The following is a 22,416-nucleotide window of genomic DNA, read 5'->3' on the forward strand; positions in this document are numbered from 1 at the left end:
TATATAACACCAACCATGAATCTAATGTAAATAATGCACTCTGGGTGATAATGATGGGTCAATGTAGATTCATCAGTTTAAAAAATGGGCCACTGTGGTGGGGGATGGTGATAAGGAGGCTATGTCTCTATGGGTGCAGGGGGTATATGGAAAATCTTTTGGCCAAGTGTGGTGGCTCATGCCTATAATCCCAGCACTTTGGATTATAGGATTATAGGCATGAGCCTATAATCCCAAAGTGCTGGGATTATAGGCATGAGCCAAGGTGGGAGGCCAAGGTGGGTGGATTACTTGAGGTCAGGAGTTCAAAACCAGCTTGGTCAACATGCTGAAATGTCATCTCCACTAAAAATACAAAAGTTAGCTGGGCATGGTGTCTGTGCCTATAGTCCCAGCCACTCAGGAGGCAGAGGCAGGAGAATCGTTTGAACCCAGGAGACAGAGGCTGCAGTAAGCCAAGATCGTGTCACTGCACTCCAGCCTGGGTGATAGAGCAAGACTCTGTCTCAAAATAAAATAAAATAAAACCTAAAATTCATTTTAACATAATTTTCCTTTCTATCCCATTATTTTCTATGAGACTTTGTCTTTCCCAATTAAGGTTCTGCCAACTACAATATTCTTCAAAAAGTTTATCCATGTCTATAGATAAATTGTATTCTACCCATGCTCCAAGAGAAAAGTCCAGGGATTTGTAGACTCTTTGATGTAATACAATCACTTAAAATGACATTTAAGCTATCAAGAGACTGCTATCATTCTACTGAGCCCAAAACCATATACCCAAGGTTTAGTAGTATATCTTCACCAATCCTTAGCAAGGCTTTCCTTTTAAACTCCCTAAAGTTGAGAAAAAGTTACATGTATAAAATTTCTTCCATAGTAAGTCACTGGAATGTAACTAAAATATTTAAGTATGCTATCAGTTATTGAATGAGTTTGTAAGTATAGGTTTAACATATATAATGTAAAGCTGACTAGCAAAAATAAAACACTACCTTAGGTAATAAATACTAAAACACAGAAATATTTACTTTTTAAAGATACTAAAAAGATACCTCCACATTTAGTGACAGTATGGGTGGTAATATTAACCAAAAAAATAAATCCCAAAAAGATACAAGTTCAAGTGAGAAACGCTTAAATGGCATTGCCAACCTCTCCAACCTACTATCCATGTATTCTAGCCCCAATTTCCCCATTTGCAGGCTTTCAAATTACTTAAACTATCATTTCTTTAAACTCCTCTACCACCCATGTTTAACTCACCCTCTCTACCTATGTAACTTGACTTTCAGAAACACTCTGCTCAAGGGTCATCTTCCCTAGAAAGCTTCCTGATGCCCCTACTCTGTGCTTCCAAGGCAACCTGAATAAACTGCTATGATAGCACTAATCACATTAGAAAAACAATATTGTTTAATCATCCATGGCTCTAGTCTCTGAATTCTAATCCCATACCTAGAAATCTAGTATTCAGTGTCCGATAAATAGTATTTAAAAATATATACTATGAATTAATAAGCTGTGACAAGTTGTAGATACTTATAGAACAGCCGGATGATAAAACATGTCTGAACTCAGGAGGACAGATATGGCTCATGTTACAGACTTAATAATTTTACTTTAATTTAGGATTGTAGCTTTGGCAGATTAATACAAAATTCACCATCAAACAGTTTATGGGTGGATTTACTACCAGAAATATAAAATTTTCTTCATGTTGCTGAATTCAGTGTATGCTCTTTAGCTTGCCACTTGATTGATTTCCCAGTTGCATTCAAAATACTCAACTGGCCACTCCCTTCTTCAGTCTATTGCCTTGGCTTCAGTAATACCAACAAAATTTTCCTCCAACCTCTAACTTCTTCCTTCTCAGCCTCTTTTCTTCCATTTCTTTCTACCAAAGTTCGAATGCGAAAGGTTCACAGGGCTTACTCGTAAGCCCCTTTATCTTCTCTATAATCTCTCCTTAAGCAATCTTATCCTGCACTCCAAGACATCAATTATAAACTCTATGCTATTCCCAAACTTATTTCCAGTCCAAACCCCTTTGCTGAGCTCCAGACCTATCCAGTTGCTACTAGACACCTCTACTTGTATGTCTCAGTCTCAAGTTTAATAAGTCTCAAACTGAAAAATGATCAAGATCTCCTCGTTCCTGAAACTACAAAATAAAAAACTGCTCTTCCTCCAGTACTCCCACCTTAGGCACAAGAACTACTGGCCCTGAAAGTCAGCCTTTTGCTCTCCCTAGAACCTCCAAATCTCATTCACCTCTAAATCCTATCAATTTTACCTCCCGAATATTTGTCAAACTGGGCTAGTTTCTCTCTATCACTGCCATCCTGAACCAAGGTTCCAGCAACTCTTGACTACACTATTCTAACAGCTAATCTCAATGCTATTCAAAGTATGATCTGTGTGCACCAGCATTGGTCCACAAACTTTGGTTATTGGTCTGAAATAAAATAAATATAGAAACTGAGAGAAAGCAGTTCTTTTGGAACTTTTACAGCAATTTTAGGAACTTTTACAACAATTTGACACTGCCACAACATACATTTTATTGTGTGTTACTAAATACCAGTATGAACTGAAAATTAAAACAAAATTGGACTGTCAACACAGCTAAGTTTGAGAAGCAATGACTTAACTAGTCTCCCTGTATTTACATTTGCCTCTTTCCAACCTGTCCTCTACAGAGCAGCCAAGTGATTTTTTTTTAAGCAAAAATTTGGATAACTTATTCAGCAGTTTAACATTCTCTGGTGGCTTCCTATTGCTCTTAGGATTAAGTACAAAATGCTTAGCATGGATTTAGCCATTGTGATCTGCTCCAGTCTATTCTCCATCAACCAACCTCATGTGCTAAGGTCCAGTTCTTACTAGACCTTTCAGTTCTAGAAAGCTGAAACTGCCAACATCACTTGGGTTACTGCAGTTCATCCTTTAGGTTTCTGCCTACAATACTTCAGAGAAGTATTCCCTGATGGAGTGGTGTGCCTTCATTCTTTACAATGATTTTCCTTTGTAGCAGTTATAGTAACTATTTTTTATAATTTTTTCTTTTTTCTTTTTTTTAGATGGAGTGTCACTCTGTTGCTCAGGCTGGATCTCAGATCACTGCAACCTCTGTCTCCGGTGTTCAAGTGATTCTCCTGCCTCAGCCTCCCAAGTAACTGAGAATACAGGCGTGTGCCATCACACCCAGTTAACTGTTGTATTTTTTTTTTTTTTTTTTTAGTAGAGAGGGGTTTCACCATGTTGGCCAGGCTGGTCTCAAACTCCTGATCTTAAGTGATAAGCCCACCTCGGCCTCCCAAAGTGCTGGGGTTACAGGCATGAGCCACGGCGCCCAGCCTATCATTTTTTTCTTTAGTTTCTTTATTCCCCAAACAGACTTATGCCTCCATGAGTAAAAGTAATCTCTCTCCATTACCACGTGTCACCAGAGACAGTGCCTGGCACAGATGAGTTGCTAATAAACTTTTGTTAGGCAAACAAATCCATGTAAGGAAACAAAACAGTGAGCATAACCACCAAATGTAAATAGCTTCAATATCTAGTCATATATAAGGCTTGACATAGACTTCTGACCAGGTTCTATACAAGAGTTTAATCACCTTTACTTTCTCTACTAAACAACATAAAGAGAAGCAAACCCTGCTATCAAGCTTAAATTTATAAAAATAAATAAATAAGATATTCAGAAAGGCAGAGAAACTTCTCTAATCAACAAGGAAGTGAGTCTTTTCTAAAGTAAATCAACAAGGAAATGAAAGGTGTGAGAGGCGAAAGAGTAATAGATTAGAACTATATTGCCTGGCTGCAATACTTTCTCAACTGTCTGATTTTGCAGAAGTAATCTCTTTCTTAAGTTCCCCATTTGTAAAATGGGGATAAAAAAGCCTTCTTAAAGAATTACTATGGGGTTTAAGTAAGTTAATATATATAAACTGCCTGTCAGTGCCACATTAGAATATAAATTACAAAAAAGCAGAGACTGCATATTACTCTTCTCTGTACAGGTAGGGCTCTGCAGAAATTAAGTCCTACAAAAACTGACTGGAGTAACTACTTCCTCAGTTCTCTCAAGAATGATACATAGCTAGCACCATTCTAGGTGCACAGGAGATGAGGTACTTCATTACATACTTTAGATGCCTCAGAGCATTAGGGTTTGATTTTCACTAGAAACATGATTGAGAAGGGCCACTCTCATGTATCCCCAGTGCTTGGCACATGGCAGACGCTCATTAAATATTTTTGGAAAGACTATTTACAAAACCAAAGATACAGTGCTGGCATAGAGTAGATGCTAAATGTCAATTTTATCCCAACCTTTCAAAGTTTCTATAAACTTTAAAACTGATTCTAGGGAAGTTATTTTTCTTCAACTTGCAGTGCTTATACAAATTCAAGGCCAAAAATGCAGATATAGACATTAGGAAAACCAAGGAACTGAATTTTGGAAGGAACTATGTGGAAGCAGTGAGAGGTGGAATATAGGTAGAATCTGGATATGCAGGAGAAAGAGTAAAGGTTATTCTAGGTCAGGGAACAGCATTACCAAAAGCAGTGTCACCCAAAGTACGAAACATGTGCCATGGTGGCACAAGAATTATTTTAGACTATAAAAGGAGAAACATTTTTATTTTGTTAGTTACATATGTACATATTTTTACATGTAATTAGGACAGCAAATAGTGATTTCAAATTTTTACTATTTAAAACAACACTAAAGTAATATCTGTTCGGGCTAAATTAATGTGAGTCCTTTAAAAATGTATTAAGTAAGCAATCGTGCACAAGAGGTAAGCAAATATAGCAAAAACTGTCAGCATTTTAAAAGTGAGTAAAATTCAGTAAACAAGCAAAGAAGACATGTGAATATGAATGAACATAACATATTAAGAGAAAATGGTCACCAATCTTCTGAATGAAGTCAAGTCAAAGCTCTATCTTGAGTAGTGATTCAAGATAAAGGTCAGATGAGTATGAAGAAAACCACCAGTTTTGAGTATTTAACTTACAGTACTACAATTTTTATCTGTAAAACCTCATTTTCCATTATGATGAATCTGTTATACACAGTACTTTCACTTTGTTTATTCTCAAAACAAAGATAAATTGTAGAAGTTCCAAATAGACATCTGAAAGAAGGACTGACCTATCTGTATCTTGGTAGTTAGCTGACTTGAAAATAGTGGGCTAAAACCCTGTAGTTTTCAAATCAGAAGGAATTAATTTATACAACAAATTATAAATGCTATTTACATCAAAAAGGATGTTAAATACCAAAGAATATGAGGGCAGCTTTCCATTCCCACCTTCCTCTCTTTGAATTAACCTACTCACAAGCCAGATCAAGTCAAATCAAGAACTGATGATAAAGAGAACATTTATCAGATATTTGCCCTGTGCCAGGCACTGTTATAAGTGCTTTACTTGTATTTACTTGTGCAATCACCAGCACCAGCCTATGAGGTAATATTATAACACCATTTTATAGTAGTGAGACTACTGAGGCCCAGAGATATCAAATAACTTGCCCAAAGCCAATGCTGGTAGATGGCAGAGCAAGGGTTTACACCCTGGCAACTACACTAGCCTGAGCTCTAGAGAAGAGTTCTTAACCACAAGGCAACATTTCTCACAAGAATGAAGAAATGGTAATTTGAAATATTCCACCAATCCCACTGTGGCAGGAGAAATGTAATTTTCCAAGGTATGAACATTTTACCACGTCAGTTTCCAGTACAAGAAACAGTGGATTCAAGTGGGAAAGTCAGTACTACAATGGGTCAAACTAGGCCCAAGATTATTCAAATACAGACAAAGTATCAGAAGTTTGGAAAGATTCACTGAATGACAGAGTTCAGTCAGGAAAGAGAAGCGAAAGTCAGGATAAGCAGATGGTGAATCTTATTTCTACTGGGTTCTGTGACTGCTTTGAGAGAGAAAACGCTACCATCCCTTTTCTTTTATGTTGAATCAGTATACAAATACATCGACTCAAGAAGAATTAGGAAAAAGGACAGCAGCAGGAATAAAAGTGGGCTTTTCAAGACTTGGACTCTGAACCGCGCGGTTAGCTTGCTGTACTCTGGTATAAGTGAGCAAAAATGTATGAGAAAGCAAGTGTGTGCTTGCAGGTGGGGAGGTTAAGGACATGACCACCTGAGTGGAGGTACTGAGCGGTCTGCAGAACTGAGAACTCTGCCTAGAATGTGCTAACAGGCATGAGAGTTTCAGGTGTCTGTATTTGGGATGAGGAGGAGGTATGAACTCGGACGCTGCGTGGTGGAAGAGGCAGCTTCTGGCTTTGGGCAGCACTCAGGTGAAAAGGGGCAGGCATGGACGCATACAGGTACAGGGGAGGAGGGAGGCCAGAGGAAAAGAAGGGGCGAGGCCCGGTGGTAAAACTACAGGGGATCCTGGAAGGTGGAGGCTGGGAAATCAAGGGGGATTGGGGGCATCCCCAGGGGAAGTGGCGCCGCCGCGAGAGGAAAGGGCGGTCCGGGGTCGCAGAGGTAGCCCCCAAAGCAGGCCGGAACGCGCCGCCCGAGCGGGGGTCCGGTACCTAGAGGGAAGAGGGCGCAGTGAGGCGCGAGCAGGAGGCCGCCGGGCTCCGGCGAGCCTGGGGAGGGGAGCGAGCGCCCGAGGCTGCAGCGAGGACCGGGGGAGGGGGAGGGGAGCCTACCTGGACGTGCGGGGCAGCAGCGGGCAGTCCCGGCGGAGGCTCCTCTCCCGCTGAGGCGGCGGCCGAGTTGACCCTGGGAGCCCGAGGCTGCGGTGGCGGCGGCAGGGGTGATGGCGGCAAGTCCCTGTGGCGGCCGCCTCCGCCGAACCGCATCCCTCCTCCCCGGCCCGCCCTCCTTCCCTATCTCCCGCTTCCAAACTTCTTCCCCGGGATAAACAAACCCGCCGCCAGGGGCGGCCACCTCCGCCGCTCCCGCCCCCGCGCAGCCCCCACCCTCCCCGCCGCGGGCCAGTCTGGGCTCAGGCTTCCGAGTTACGACTCCAGTCCCGTCCCCAGCCCGCGAGGGCGCGTGCGCGCGGCGGCGGCGACTCGCGGGCCCTTGCTCCCTCCTCCAGCGCCGGGCACTTCCGGGCGGGCCCGGATCTGCCGCCTCGCTTGGGAAGCCGCTGCCGCCTGGCACTGGACTCTGGCTAGGGGCACGGAGTCGCCTTGCTTGGCCTGACCCTTTTATGCTTGGGCGAAGCATAAAACTTGTCCTGCTTAAAAGCCCTCTGGGACCTCCTAACTGGTCTAATCCGCGGAAGGTGCCAAAGGCGACGGCCGTTTGTGCGCACAGGATTTTCTTGGGGCTGTAGCAGTCTCGGAAGCCAGGGTAGAACTTTTGTTAACCTCTGGTTGTGAGCCCAGATTGTAAAAACTGCTGAGACACAACCAGCAGTATACAGGCTCCAACTGGAAATCGAGAACTTTCCAGGTAGATAAAGTGCCCCCTGGAGCCGTTTTCTGGTTGAGGGGATGAGGCTCAGCTGGAAGTCTCAGGCCCTGAGAGCCCCGAAGGGCGGCCAGGGAAGCCTGGGAAGTGAGTGCACTTCCAGGAGAGCAGGTGGTCTCCTGGAACTGCACAAATGTGTGAAGAGAGGAGGGGACTACCTTCTCTAAAGACATTTAGCCTAAAAAGGGGTGACAGCTGAGCTCTTTATTCCTCACAACCATGGGACAAAGATACTTAATCGAGCTACCAGGAGTAAACTTCTTTAAAGAAGTTTGGGGGACCAACAGTTCAGGCTTTGACGGAGAAGGCGCAAATGTCATTTAAGGATCCCAACTCTTTTTACTTTAACTGTGCATATGACAGCATTTTTTTTTTTTTTTTTTTGAGACAGGGCTCTCTCTGTCATCCAGGCTGGAGTGCAGTGGTGCCATCACAGTTCACTGCAGCCTCAGTCTCTCGACCTCCTGGGCTCAAGTGATCTTCCCACTCAGCCTTCCAAGTAGCTGGGACTACAGGTATGCTCCACGCCCGGGTAATCTTAATCTTTTGTAGAGACGAGGTCCTGCAATATTGCCCAAGCAGATCTTGAACTCCTGAGCTCAAGGGATCCTCCCACCTTGGTCTCCCAAAGTGCTGGGATTTACAAGCGTGAATCACCGCACCCAGCCATAAATCAACTCATTACTTACCTGGCTTCCCAAGAAAAGAGAGAGCGGGGAGGAAAAATATTTATTGTTTTGCTATGTGCTGAGTATTCTAAGCATAGACTTGTATCATCTCTCTTTATTCTCCCAACAACCTCTCTAAAATTTCAAGGTAGAGATTATTCCTATCTTAAGAAGAACTGGAAAGGGCAAGTAATTCATCCAATGATTACTGGGATTATGAATACTGGACAGGCAGAGCCCCCTCATTTCAAATTAGTACTACATTAGCAATCTTTTTTATTTCTTTTTTCTTTTTATTTGTTTGAGACGGTCTCGCTCAGTAGCCCAGGCTGGAGTGCAGTGGCATGATCTTGGCTTACTTTAACCTCCACCTCCCAGATTCAAGCAGTTCTGCGCTTCAGCCACCGAGTAGCTGGGACCACACGTGTGAGCCCAGCTAATTTTTGCATTTTTAGTAGAGATGGAGTCTCACCATGTTGCCCAAGCTGGTCTCAAACTCCTGGCCTCAAGTGATCCACCCACCTCTGCCTCCCAAAGTGCTGGGATTACAGGTGTGAGCCACTGCACCTGGCCTTACATTAGCAATCTTACTGACTTAAGACAAAATGTGCTTGGGATACAATCTGTGCCAAAAGTTTTCAGATAAAGATAAAATTAGCAGCGTAACCATTAAATTCAAAGTTGTCTTGTGCTGAGTTGGTAGAATGTTTATGCAGATCAAGGATCTCCAAAAGTTAAAAAACAGAACTGAAAGTTAGCATAGGGAGTGGGGGAAGAGTTGGTGGAGAGAGGAAGTATTAGTGCAAACATTTCACCATCTTCAAAGACAAGCAAAGAACAGTTAAAACCATTTGCTAATCTCACTGTGCACCCATGTTAACTTTATGGTATGTGACATATAAGAAAAATTACATGTTATTTTTGACTAAGCCTTTTAGCTCTTTCAACTGCTTGGTAGTATGTCACCTCCTGTCTTCCACTAATTAAAAATTGTAAGATACCTAATAAATGCAATATTCTCAAAGAATTAAAAAATAAGTGCATCAAGTACATTTCCAATTGGAAGTTAAGAGTGATACTAACCCTTCATAGTTGACTGGGTTGAAATTGGGAACTGATTCAATAAACTTCCACACAAGGATGTCAAATTGCTCCTCAGGGTATTCTTTTTTTTTTTGAGAGGAAAATAGGGAGGAGGAAAAAGGAAGAGAAAGAGAGAGACAGAATGGGGAGGAGGGAGAAGGAAAAGAAAGAGGGAGAGAGAATGGGAGTATTGATTTCTTGCCCAGGCTAGAATGCAATTTAGTAATGGGTATTGAAAACCTCTTTTATACTGATAATTATACTTAATGATGTAGTCAGGAAGGAATAAGGGAAGAAGATAACAAACAAACAGCCAACCAATATTTAATTTAAACCTATGAAATGCTATGCGATTACTGAGGAGTGACTTACTTCCAATTATATAGTCACCTTTGGAATAGGTGTGAGGTGGTAATGTATGTTTTGTGTATTTGAAGTGGAGAGATCTATAAATGTTTATTAAGTTTACTTGTTCCGGGTCTGAGTTCAAGTTCTGAATATCCTTGTTAATTTTCTATCTCGTTGATCTATGGAATCGTTAGCTCTTTTTGTTGCATTGATCCTTTTGCCATTATGTAATGTCATTCCTCGCCTCTTTTGATCTTTGTTGCTTTAAAGTCTACTTTATCAGAGGCGAGAATTGCATCTCCTGCTTTTTGTTTATTGGTTTATTTTTACTCTCTGTTTGATTGGTAAATCTTCCTCCTTCTCTCTGAGTCTTTGTGTATTGTTGCATGTAAAATGGGCCCGGATGCAGCATACCGATGGGTTTTGGCTTTTTATCCAATTAAAATATATATAAGTTTAATACCGGCGTTTCATGCTAGCTGGCTGTTTTGCCCATTAGTTGATGTAAATTTTTTATTGTGTTAAAGTTCTTTGCTTTTTGATATATTTTTGGAAAGACTGGTATTGGTTGTTCCTTTTTATGTATAGTGCTTCTTTCAGAAGCTCTTGTAAAGCAGGCCTGGTGGTGGTGACTCTCTAAGTACTTGTTTGTTCGCAAAAGATTTAATTTTTCCTTCACTCATAAAGCTTAGTTTGGCTGGATAGGAAATTCTGGGTTGAAAGTTCTTTTCTTTAAGGATGTTAAATATTGGTCCCCACTCTTTTCTGGCTTGTAGGGTTTCTGCTGAGAGATCTGCTGTAAGTCTGATAGGTTTCCCTTTATGGGTAACCTGACCTTTCTCTCTGGCTGCCCTTAGTATTTTCTCCTTCATTTCAACCCTAATAAATCTGGCGATTATGTGCCTTGGGGTTGGTCTTCTTGAAGAATATCTTTGTGGTGTTCTCTGTATTACCTGGAGTTGAATATTACCCTGCCTTGCCAGGTTGGGAAAATATTCCTGAATGATATCCTGAAGAGTATTTTCCAACTTGGATTCATTCTCTTCATCACATTCAGGTACACCTATCAAACGTAAATTAGGTCTTTTCACATAGTCCCATATTTCCTGGAGACTTTGCTCTTTCCTTTTCATCCTTTTTTCTGCATTCTTGTCTTCTCGTTTCATTTCACTGAGCTGGTCCTCGACTTCTGATATCCTTCCTTCTGCTTGATCAATTCGACTGTTTAAACTTGTGCATGCTTCGCGAAGTTCTCGTGTTGTGTTTTTCAGCTCCATCAATTCACTTATATTCTTCTCTAAATTGTCCATTCTCGTTAACATTTCGTCAAACCTTTTTTCAAGGTTCTTAGTTTCTTTGCATTGGGTTAGAACAAGTTCTTTTAATTCACAGAAGTTTCTTATCACCCACGTTTTGAAACCTGCTTCTGTTATTGGAACACACGTGTAATCTATTAAGCCTTGTTCCGTTACTGATGAGGAATTGCAATCCCCTGTAGAGGGAGAGGCATTCTGATTTTGAGTATTCTCTACCTTTTTACGCTTGTTTCTTCCCTTCATTATATATTTGTCTGTCTGTCGTCTTTATAATTACCGACTTTCTAACTGGGTCTCTGACGTCCAACTTGTTGATTCCCTGCGCCGAAATCTGAGCAATCCACTGAGCCGGCCAAAACAGCGGTGTTAAGATTGATGGTGCTTTTCTGCCCGGGAATCTCCGGACTCTGCACCAAGAACTGGCGTGCTAAGGCACCAGCAAAACCACCACGCCGGCCACAAGAGTCGCCCTGGCGACCCGTGGAGCTCTTCCACTGGGAATCTCCTGGTCCGTGAGCAACTAATATTCGTCTGAAAGTGTGGCGTCCTCTCGTTCTTTGCGCTTTCACTGGGAGGTACATGCCCGAGCTGCTAATCATCAGCCATCTTGGATCTCCTCAGGGTATTCTCATAGAGTCTTTTCCCTGGGCTTAATCTCTTTACCCTAAGTGTTAGGACACACCATGCCTTTCTTGCTTGTAGTATTCAATGACTTTACCCACTAATAAAGTGATAGTAAGGGTGAATATGGCTTATAAGTAATGCTAACAAAACTGCGATGGCTTAGCAAAGTAAAAAATGGTTTTCTGGTCAGTAAGCTTGGATAAAAGCTTATTAAAGCTTGATGCTACATTACCAATCTGCTAAAGAACTACCTTCTTAATTTGATTTCCTAATTACTGCATACCTACTGGAAAACTGGAGAATTATGATAGGCTTTTATTTATTGCTGCCATAAGTACATTTTTTAAAATAGAAAAGTAGCAGCTTTATCATTAGTGTAGAGCATAGTGTGCCTCTGCTAGGCCAGTATTGGGCTTGCTTCATTTAAGGCATTAACTGTTAGGATCACCCAACTCCTTAAATGGCATGTAACTTTTGCATATTTATTTTGCTACTTATCATTGATTTTCTATAGGAAACTATGTATGCTCCTCAGTGTATATAGTCAACTTGGAAGTTCTACTTCCTGTAATTATGTCAGCAGTTAGTGAAGATGAAGATTAGAACAGCCGTTCTCTGAGTTTAATAAACACAGATGAGCCTCAGCCTCTGGATCTCCGTGAACCCTATGAGGCTCTGCCTGAAGAACCAATCAAGCTTCCCACTTTGATATTTTAGTGACTGTGGCGTCTTATTCTTCTAAATTAAACACCTTAGATGCTCCCATTTCATGGCTGGGTAGGCACAATGGACTCACCACTGCCTTCTGTATCACTACCTGGTTTATACAATAATTTTCCAATTCTGGTTGTCAAAAACTAAGCTATACAAAACTCACAATCCTTTATTATCTTCCACGTAGAGATAAAAAAAAAAGCAAGGAATATGCTTGTTAGCAAACATGCAATACTTTATGAATCCTCAGCGATACAACTTTTTGGGCTTGCTGCTTCTGTACATTTTGCTAATGCCCCTATATGTTTTAATGTAATCCATCAAGCTCTTTGCTAGTAAGCTGGTTTCCACACTTTTAAAATTTTTCCTTTTTCTTTCTTTTTTTATTTTTTTAACAGACAGGGTCTCCCTTTGTTGCTCAGGCTGGGGCACAGTGGTTATTCACAGGCATGATGATGGCTCACTACAGCTTCAGACTCCTGGGCTTAAGCAATCTTCCTGTCTCAGCCTCCTGAGTAGCTGGGACTACAGATGTGTACCACCATGCCTGGCATCCCACATATTTTTCTAATCATTATCCCCTCCTTTCCTAAATTTTCTTCAAGGAAACCAAACTCAGTCCTAACTTCCATAAGTTAACACTTATACAATTAAAATGACATTTAGCTTCTGGAATCATTGTGAAAAGAAAAGACAGCTCATTTGCCAATTATTTTTCACTGTAATAAATATTAGGCCTTTTATCTGTAAGGAAATACCAAAACCCTTGTTTAATATTAATAACTTATAAATTATTGTACATGTAATTTCATTCTCTCTTCCCACATCTCCATTTCCTTTTCTGCCTCTGGCTTTTCACCTTGCTTGTGAATTCCTAGTTTTGTAGTACTTTTATATCATATGATACTGGCTTCTTAAGGATACAGAATACTTCAGAGCTTAAGCAATTACACCAGTAAGCCTTGTCTAGTGATGCCTCTGACAAAAAAGAACCTGTACATTTTATGAACTTGTCACTCAAAAATCATTCCCAGAGAATTCTCGGGAAACTCAGAACAGGTCCTACCCTGAGTTCTGAGAACAGGACCATTTTTAAGTCCTTTAATTCCTTCATTGACATCCTTCCTTTCTCTTACTTTATTATTTTTTTTTTTCTGAGATAGTGTCTTGCTTTATTACCCAGGCTGGAGGGCAGTGATGCAATCACAGCTCAGTGCAGTCTTAATTTCCTGGGCCCAAGCGATCCTCCCATCTCAGCCTCCTGAGTAGCTAGGACTTGCATTATCAAGTCTAGCTATTCTTTTTTTTTTTTTTTTTTTTTCCATTTTATTTTTTGTAGAGACAGGGTTTCACTATGTTGCCTAGGCTGGTGTGGAACTCCTGGCTTCAAGTGATCTTTCTGACTTGGCCTCCCAAAGTGCTAAGATTATAGGCGTGAGCCACAGTGCCCAGCTGACACCCTTACCTTTATGTCCCCAGTCACATTATGTCAAATATTTCAGAATGCTTCTTTGTTTCAAATTAAATACACATTCATATATTTACTGCTTTGGTTCTTTGGATCATCTGTCAGGTCTACTATAGGAGAGATAATTTTTGTTGTTTTTCTTGAGAAAAATGTGAAGAATAATTTGAATAGTTGGTATACTGCTACATCTATTCATTTTATCTAGGTTTAAAACGTGATTGAGGCTCTTGAAATGCTAGTAATCCATATATTCTGTATCATTAAGTGCCTCATGCATTAGAAATAGCAGTGCTTCTGCTGGGGAATGTATCATCTGGGAAAAGTCTTGACCACCCTAACTGCAGGTCCTCTATTCATAGTGTAATAAAAGAAAAACAATAAAAATGATCTCTTCTACAAGATTATCCAAAGCCCCTACAGCATCCCTCCAGGCATCAGCTGAGGGCTCTTATCCAAAGTCACTTACTGTTGCTGGAATTCTTTTACTCTGCCAGAATCCAGACGGTCACTGCTACCATGATCTAGTCCCTAATGACCTCTCTCTTCAGCTAGGCTGGCTAAGCTCTCTCCTGCTGGTGCCCTGGCCCTGGTCCTTTTCTGCTCTCAGGTAACCAGAGAAGTTTTGGTTGGCCCTGGACCCTGGATACAGACCCAGGGAAAGTCTAAAGCTCTCCACTCTTTTCTTCAGCCAGAGGTCACCAGCCTCTGCACCAGCCGTAATTGGCTCTAGAGGTACAACTGTTCAGTCTCCTCCTCTTTTATCTCTGCTCAGTCATCACAATGTCTCCGGGTCAGGGTCTGTGGTCTCCTCAGAGAGACACACCCTCCTCCCTATCAGGGCCATACCTGGCTAGAGGAGTTTGTTTAAACATCTGCCCCTGCAGTACACACTGGGTGTTTTCCTGTCTTTGTGTCCTTCTCCTAAATTGGAGCCACTTCACCCCACTCACCTTGGAACCTGACTCAAGAAATGACAATTCCATGCTTATTTCTCTGGACACACAAAGGGGTCCTGTCTCCAGATTAATCTTAGATTGGATCACCCCCTGGTTCACTTAGACTCAGGTGCTCCTCCTCCCAAGGAGGATCCATGTAGAATAGAATTAGGCTCTGCTCCCAGACAAGCAATCTAGAAGTCCAGTCTCATTGGTTGACCTTCTGTGGTGATCCTGAAATTTCCTTGTGGCCAATCAGATACTAAGTAAACCCAGGAGGCTTGGAACCTCTGGGCCTCAGTGTTCCTTGACTCACTGATTTTCCACTGCTTTGGTACGTCAGAAGAACCAGATTCTCCTGTTCTGTCCTCACTTCCCTGTTGCCTCCACACTTTAGAAACTAAGCCCTGCTGTCTTGCTTTTGTCAATTCTATATTTATCCCCCTACACAGCACTGAATGGCCACCGGCCTCCAGATGGTTCTCCTACATTTCAGTCTTTCACTGCTAGCCTGCCTGCTGAATTGAAAACCCTGGTATGACCACTTCCAAAATTAGAAACCAGTCTGCACCATCTCCAGGGGCTCTGTGCCTGCATCTCTCAGCACTTAGTCAAGCCAACCTCTGCAACTGTCGCAGACACCCTTCCCTCCAATCTCTTCTCCTCCCCTCCCCCACATTTCTGGCTATGGTGACTTGGGCTTTTGCCTTCCACTTTGCCTGCCCAACCTTGCTGAAGTCTTAACACACTGGATCTTCCCTGCCAAGCAGAAGAAGGGCCAGTTCAAGGGTTACATAAACCCTTGATTATCTTTTAGAGGCCTCATCCCACATCCTATCAAACACTGGAAAATGTAGCCCTATCCCACAGGAAAAGCACAGTGTTTTGTTATGAAAAAAATAAATGAATTTATATAATTTTCCTCTTGAAATATTTATTAATTTCATTTTACAGTTTACTTTTTATTTTAGAGCCAGGACATTTTCTTGTCCAGCTCTCAAACAATTTGATAAGACTGGGAAATGCTTATAAGCTCTGGGCACTGCACCTATAGTGAGAACTTGAGACTTAAAGGATTAAAAAAATGCCTCTGGGAGGGAAGCACACACCTACACATAACTCTATGACGCAGTTCAGGCCTTTCACCCCCATCATCACTTAAATATCTATCTTGCTCAGTTTCTGTATCCTAATGGGCTTCTTTGCCTGATCCCCTGTCTTGGCTACTGCTTACCTTCTGCCAGCAGCTCTCAGACAAACACTCCTCTTATTCCCAAAGCCAGCTGGCCTGCCTGGATTGCAAGAATTTTACCAGCCCCTAGATTCCCTTTCAAGCTCTTGTTCCATCTCTGAGGACCCTGCCCCCAGGCGACTGCCCCTTTGGACTATAGCATTTGTTTGCTTGACCCTGTAGAAATGATGACTGGATTCTCTTAAGGCTGTGGCTTCATCTGGCTCTCTGGAGCCTCAGCCCCTTCAAGGGCTTGATTTGGGACTGCATATTGGGTGCTTCAGTCTTGCCCTGCCTGCTGGGACTGACCAGCAAGGGCCACTTGTGTCCCAAGCAGGATGGCTACCAGAAATCACACTTCAAATTTTCCAACTTAAGGTGCCTGCTCACAGCTCCCTGTGCTTTGTCTCCTTCTCTAAAGGAGCCTTTTATGACTCAATTACATATGGCATCCCTGCTACACTTCTCTGCAGCTTTTCTGATCATTCATTTATGCAGATTAAGAGCCTGTACAGGAAAGCCAAAATATTCTCAGCAATTACCCCAGATTACATCTCTTCTAAATGTTAACCATTACTCAGTTGAAACAGCCATTAATAGTTTGACTTTTATGTTCCAGGATTTCTGAGGTCTCTATACTAGTGATTTTGCGATTTCAATATATTTCTTAAAATTGAATTTTGTATACACATATTTTGTGTACACAGTGATACAGTTAAGAGGGAGAGTCTGCAAGTATATATTTTTGTCTCTTTAGTCTCATTTCTCATTTTTTTCCTTAGGAAATTTGAGTAGCCTTTTAGAAATGGTATTCTGCTACAGTCTGCAATTTTGAGAGGAAAGGTGATGAATGGCTTTATTTTCATGTTGTCAAAAGCTCAGCAAAAATTTACCTCTATTTTGACTGTGGAGCCTACTGTGTGCAAAACAGTTGTGACAAAAATCCTACCTATTAGAGTTGTTTTCTTTTTTATCTCATTAAAAAAAAATTATCTCCATTGTAATCACTTAACCCTAAAAGACTGGATGTTTATACAAAAAATTACCATGCTTCATTTGTCAAACTCTCTCTTTCTTCTTAATTTGATTTTTATTTTAGTTATTTGTTTGGTCCAGGATAGACTTAAAACATCTTATTTTGAAAGAAAACATGATTAAAGTCCTGGAATATTTACTTAATACCTCGAACCAATCCATTGTGTTCCTCCACTGGCATTCTTCCTCTGGACATGTGATTACTAGCCTGCTAGTCTTGGAAGATACTCCTCCCCTGCCCTTCTCTGCTCTTTATCTCAGCTGACTTTTGCAGGCTGTTTCTCAGACCCCTGTGTCAGCTGGCTTCCTACTGAGCTAGGCTAACAGGAAGCACTGCCAGGTGACTGGAGGGTGGGAGAAAGCAGTGTATCTCCCCATCGCTTTCTGCCTTAGGCACCATCTTCTGCAGCAGCTGTCTCTCTAGAGGCTCCATCTCTTGCTGGACAGACCTACCATGACAACAGCCCTGAGATCTGACAATACCACCTCCTCCTGCCGCTTAAAAATGTGATCATTTCCTGTGTTTGCTTCTGCAGGGAAGAATTTCCCCTGGATTCTTCTCAGTTTTTCCATCACCTGTGCAACAGATTCCTTGTATCACATTCTTTGAAGAAATAAGTGTGGTTTCTGTTTTTCTAGTTGAATTCAGCAGATTTATCCATTTTGTGTTTTCATAAGCGTCTTACCCTGTTTACAGGAGAAGGAATGATTTTCACAGGAAGGCAGTCACATTGAATTTAGGAATCTGTCTGTGCTTCTCCAGATGGCTTTACTAATGACATTGTTTTCTCCGCCTCTTACTCCCCATACTTGCTCCTCACGTCTCATACCCGACCCATGTCTCTCCTGCCTTCTCCGTTCTTAGAGCTTATGACACCCATCTTCTGGGGTCACATCCACAGAGGTACACAATGATTTGTTTTTGTTTATTTTTAAATTTATTTTGATATACTGTCTTTAACATGAATATCACATTTGTAGGATAGGATAGCAAAAGAGTCCTGGGTTTTTCATTCAGAGTGTGAATCAGTGTGGCTTGTTTGAATCCCATAGCCTCTTCCTGCACAATAGTGCCTTTGATAGCAGAATAGGAAAAAAGAAACTTCATGACAGAGCTATGAGGATAAAATGAGAGGAAACTTATGAAAGGGTTGTGCAAAAGATAAAAGGCTAAAAGAAAAAGAAAAAGAAAAGGCCAGGTATGGTGGTTCATGCCTGTAATCTCAGCACTATGGGAGCCCAAAGCAGGAGGATCACTTGAACCCGAGTTCAAGACCAGCCTGGGCAGCATAAGGAGGCCATGTCTCTGTTTAAAAAAAGGTGGTGTTTTTTTTTTTAAAAGATAAAATGCTAAGCAAATAAGTTATTTTTTTGAAATAGTAAATAAGCCTAAATTAGTTGTTTTTCTTGAAACAATTGTAATTTTAAAAGTTACCACAAAGGTATTTCTCAACTAGAATTTATACAGAAGCTTAACAACATCACAGAGTCTTCATCTAACACATGATTTCTCAATCTCAGTTCTATTGACATTTGAGGTTGGATAATTCTTTATTGTTGGGAGCTGTCTTGTGCATTGTAAGATGTTTAGTGGCATCCTTACCAGTAGCACCCACCTCTCTAGTTATAACAATCAAAACATCTCTCAACATTGCCAAATGTCCCGTGGGAAAAAATAAAGAGACAAAAGCACCCCAAATTGAAAACCATTGATCTAACAAAACCTACTTGGAAAAATGTTTCTTCTTTTTAAGTTGTTAAACAATAATTAAAAGAAGTCTGGCTTTTCATAGATGATTTGGGAAAAGACTTTTAAAAATGCAGTTCAATCATGAAATATAACCTTAAAGATCCATAAACCAGCGAAAGTCAGTGGTTATTGTCACAGCAGTAGTGTGTGTTACTAAGTATTTATGTTGGAGAAGCTAATCTTCCTGTTAAGTATTGTGGTTGGACTACCTAACCAAGATGGCCTTTCTTCTTCATACAATCAACACCATTGTTATTTTTATTAGGTATTAAAAAAACCACACTAACACTTTATATCTGACTATTGTATGTTGAAATCCTTTGATGTTCTTTAAAAGTCAAGGTAACTCAGATTGAATATTAGTAGGAACATATATATCACTCATAACATGACTCAGATATACTGGGTCGGTAATTATATGGACTACCTTGAGTAGCTGCAGGACTTAGAATTTTATGAGCATCACAGCTAAGTCATAATCTGTAGAATCATTCACATTATTTCAATTCCTAATATGTTATTCTTAGCTACCATTGAATTTCTAGAAAACTGGAAACCAAAGTATAATTATTTAGAGTCTAGAAATGATTGTATTTAAAATGATGATTCCCGCTCTACAAACATGTCTCTTCTAACTTATATCAGTAGGCTTCTTAGATCAGTTTTCCATCTTCACTGTGTCAATTAGCTTTCTTCCCAGCTTAAGAAAATATTGACCAAAGCAAGTTGCAAAACAGGTTAAACTGGTTGTAGTAAAAGAGTTACTTTTTGCTGGGAAGATAAAAGAGATGTAACTACTGTCCTTGACATGACTATATTGCTAAGCTTTGTGGACACACATTCTGAGATTGGTAAAATACTTACTTCTTTAGGAAAATTACACTTATTTCCTCATCTGTGATTTTACATTCTTCCAGTTAATCCTCTTTTTGGGGATAATAAGCCTCCTTTGAAGGACTTATGAGCATTAATAATAATATCACTATACAAAAATTAGTAATATGTATTGTTCTTATTTAAATATATTTTTGTACAAGATATTTTAATAACAATCTTATTCAGTGCTGCTTATTGTGGTTGGTGAAAAATAAATAAAAACTATCTTATAACTGAGGCAGGTGGTCAGATTTTTGAATGCAGACAGTGGGATTAAGTTTGGTCAGAAAGTTAGGGCTCTTTTATTTGATGTCATGCTTTTGAATATGAAGGACTTGGACCAGGCCTGCCTCTACAGTTTACTGGCAAGTTCTCAGTTCATCACATATTACATCTGGCCTACACTTCACATCTATCAAGCCTCTGTGAAGACATTTGTATCTGTAAACTCTGCCAGGACAAAGCTTGGGCTAGCATCCCATACTATAAATGACTATTCCCCAGTGGAATATTTTGTTTCCAAAAAAGAAATCTATTTGAGGTATCAGTGCTTGCCCCATCTGTTTTTGTAAGATCTGAGAAACAACTATGTAAATGTACATATAAATAATTTTAGTCAAAGCCCTCATTCTCATCATAAATAAGGAAGGAAAAGCATTGATGATGGCCCATTTCAGAGTCCTTCCTGCTATCTCTGATTTAGAAAAAATATATGGTCAAGATGGAGTAATAGGACTAGATTTACCCCCCTACCTGTAACAGTTAAACAACAAAAACAGACAAAATATATGAAACAATGGTTTTCATGACACTAGATAGCAAGCAATGGAGGACAGTGATTCTTGAAAGACAGGAAATAAAAAAGATGAGACTTACTATTGCCCAAGCTTACTAACTTAAGAAAATTTTCAGGTCATGACATGTGGTAGGGGAACAGAGATAGAGCCCAGTTATGATTCTGAATTGAGGCAATATTGCTGAGAGTCCAGGAAGATTAAGGCAGTGAGATTTCTTAGGAAAGAGTGACAAAGAGGAGAGAGAGATGCGCAGAGTGAAGCGGGGGTCTGCAGAGGGATCTCTGTCAAATATTCAGAAGAGTTTTGTTTTGTTTTGTTTTTGGAGACGGAGTTTCACTCTTGTTGCCCAGGCTGGAGTGCAATGGCGCACTTGGCTCACCACAACTTCCGCCTCCTGTGTTGAAGCAATTCTCCTGTCTCAGCCTCCCGAGTAGCTGGGATTACAGGCATGTGCCACCATACTCAGCTAATTTTGTATTTTTAGTCAAGACAGGGTTTCTCCATGTTGGTCAGGCTGGTCTTAAACTCCCAGTCTCAGGTGATCTTCCCACTTCGGCCTCCCAAAGTGCTGGGATTCCAGGCATGTAATTGCCATTGCACCCAGCCAAGTTTTGATCATGACTATGAAGAAACTACATGAGGCCTAGAAAAGGACCATCTGGAGGAAATAGAGAGAACTTGTGCCCATAAAATACATGGGGCTAGGAGGGCCAGAAATAGTATCTGTTCCCATTACCTGCCAGATTGGAAAAACTCATAATTCACAGGCATTGGATAAAGTACTCAAGAAGGTCTTGCCTCAGTGGTGGGAAATAATTAGCCTTAGCCTGAGAACTGCTCTCAACCTGCCAAACGAATCATAAAAGCAAGATTTGAAAAGATCAAACTGTTTCCAAGTAACTTAACATCATTCTCAAAACAAAGCTCAAATTTATGAGAATTTAAAAGTATCCAGCACCCAACAAAGTAAAATTCACAAAGTATGCATGCAATCAAAGATTACCAGGCATACAAAGAAACAGAAAAACATCACTCATAATGGGGAGAGCAACCAATCAATCAAAATGGACCCAAAATTGGCACAGATGATATAATTAGCAGAGACAGATACTAAAACAGTTATTGTGACTATATTCCAAATGTTCAAAAAGCTAAGTAGAGATGGAATATATTTTTAAAAGACGCAAATCTGGTTGGAATTTCTGGTGGGAATATAAAATGGTGCAGCCACTCTAGGAAAGTCTGGCAGTTCCTCAAATTGCTAAACATATAGTTACTACATGACATAGCAATTCTACTCCTAGGATATACCCAAGAGAAATGAAAATATTTTCACACAAAAACTCATACATGAATGTTTATAGCAGCCTTATTTTTAATAGCCAAAAGGTGGAAACAACCCAAATGTCTATCATCTGATGAACAGATAAACAAAATATGGTATATCCATAAAATAATTGAATATATTTAGCCATAGAAAGAAATAAAGCATAGACACACATTACAACATGGATGAATCTTCCAAACATGCAAAGTGCAGGAACAAGACACAAAGGGCCATGTGTTGTATGATTTCACTTGCATGAAGTGTCCAGAATAGACAAATTTATAGAGACAGAAAGAAGATAGTGGTTGGCAGGGATTGGGAGATTGGAAAATGACTGCTAATAAATGTGAGGTTTTCTTGGGAAGTATTGAAAATGTTCTGGAATTAGATAGTGGTGATGGTTGTTCAATCTTTTGAATATACCGAATACCACTGAATTGTATAATTTACATGAGTAAATTTATGGTATGTTAATTATATCACAATAAAGATGGTTAAAAATAGATAAAATCAGTTATCTTTCTACTACTGTATTAGTTGTGTAAGCTCTCTGCCATTTCACTCCTCCCATTCTGCCTCTAACCCATCTACCTTTCCACTAATATGGTTTCACAAGGTCACCAATGACTTGAATGTATCTAATTCATTGTCAACCTCTGCTCAATTTTTCCTCAATCTTTCAGCAGCATCAAAATCTCTCACCATTACATCCTTTTAGTAAAGCATCATCTTCTATACTTTCATGAAATACACTTGCCTAGTTTTC

General features: G+C 40.5%; 1 protein-coding gene and 1 pseudogene across 1 annotated transcript in view; one reads left to right on the forward strand and one right to left on the reverse strand.

Annotated features, from left to right (window-relative positions):
• The window catches only part of SPOPL (speckle type BTB/POZ protein like), a 63,754-nt gene extending 56,697 nt beyond the window's left edge, over positions 1-7,057 (reverse strand). The window contains exon 1 of the mRNA XM_012461809.2: positions 6,707-7,057. The gene's annotated coding sequence lies outside the window, so the exon portion shown is untranslated. The remainder of the gene's footprint in view (positions 1-6,706) is intronic.
• Positions 7,058-7,199: 142 nt separating this feature from the next.
• Positions 7,200-22,416, forward strand: part of LOC105723647 (small ribosomal subunit protein eS4, X isoform-like) — a 612,439-nt pseudogene continuing 597,222 nt past the window's right edge.

This window comes from Aotus nancymaae, unplaced genomic scaffold (genome assembly GCF_030222135.1).
Source record: "Aotus nancymaae isolate 86718 unplaced genomic scaffold, 86718_ANA_hifiasm-v0.15.2.pri h1tg000029l, whole genome shotgun sequence".
Lineage (NCBI taxonomy): Eukaryota > Metazoa > Chordata > Mammalia > Primates > Aotidae > Aotus > Aotus nancymaae.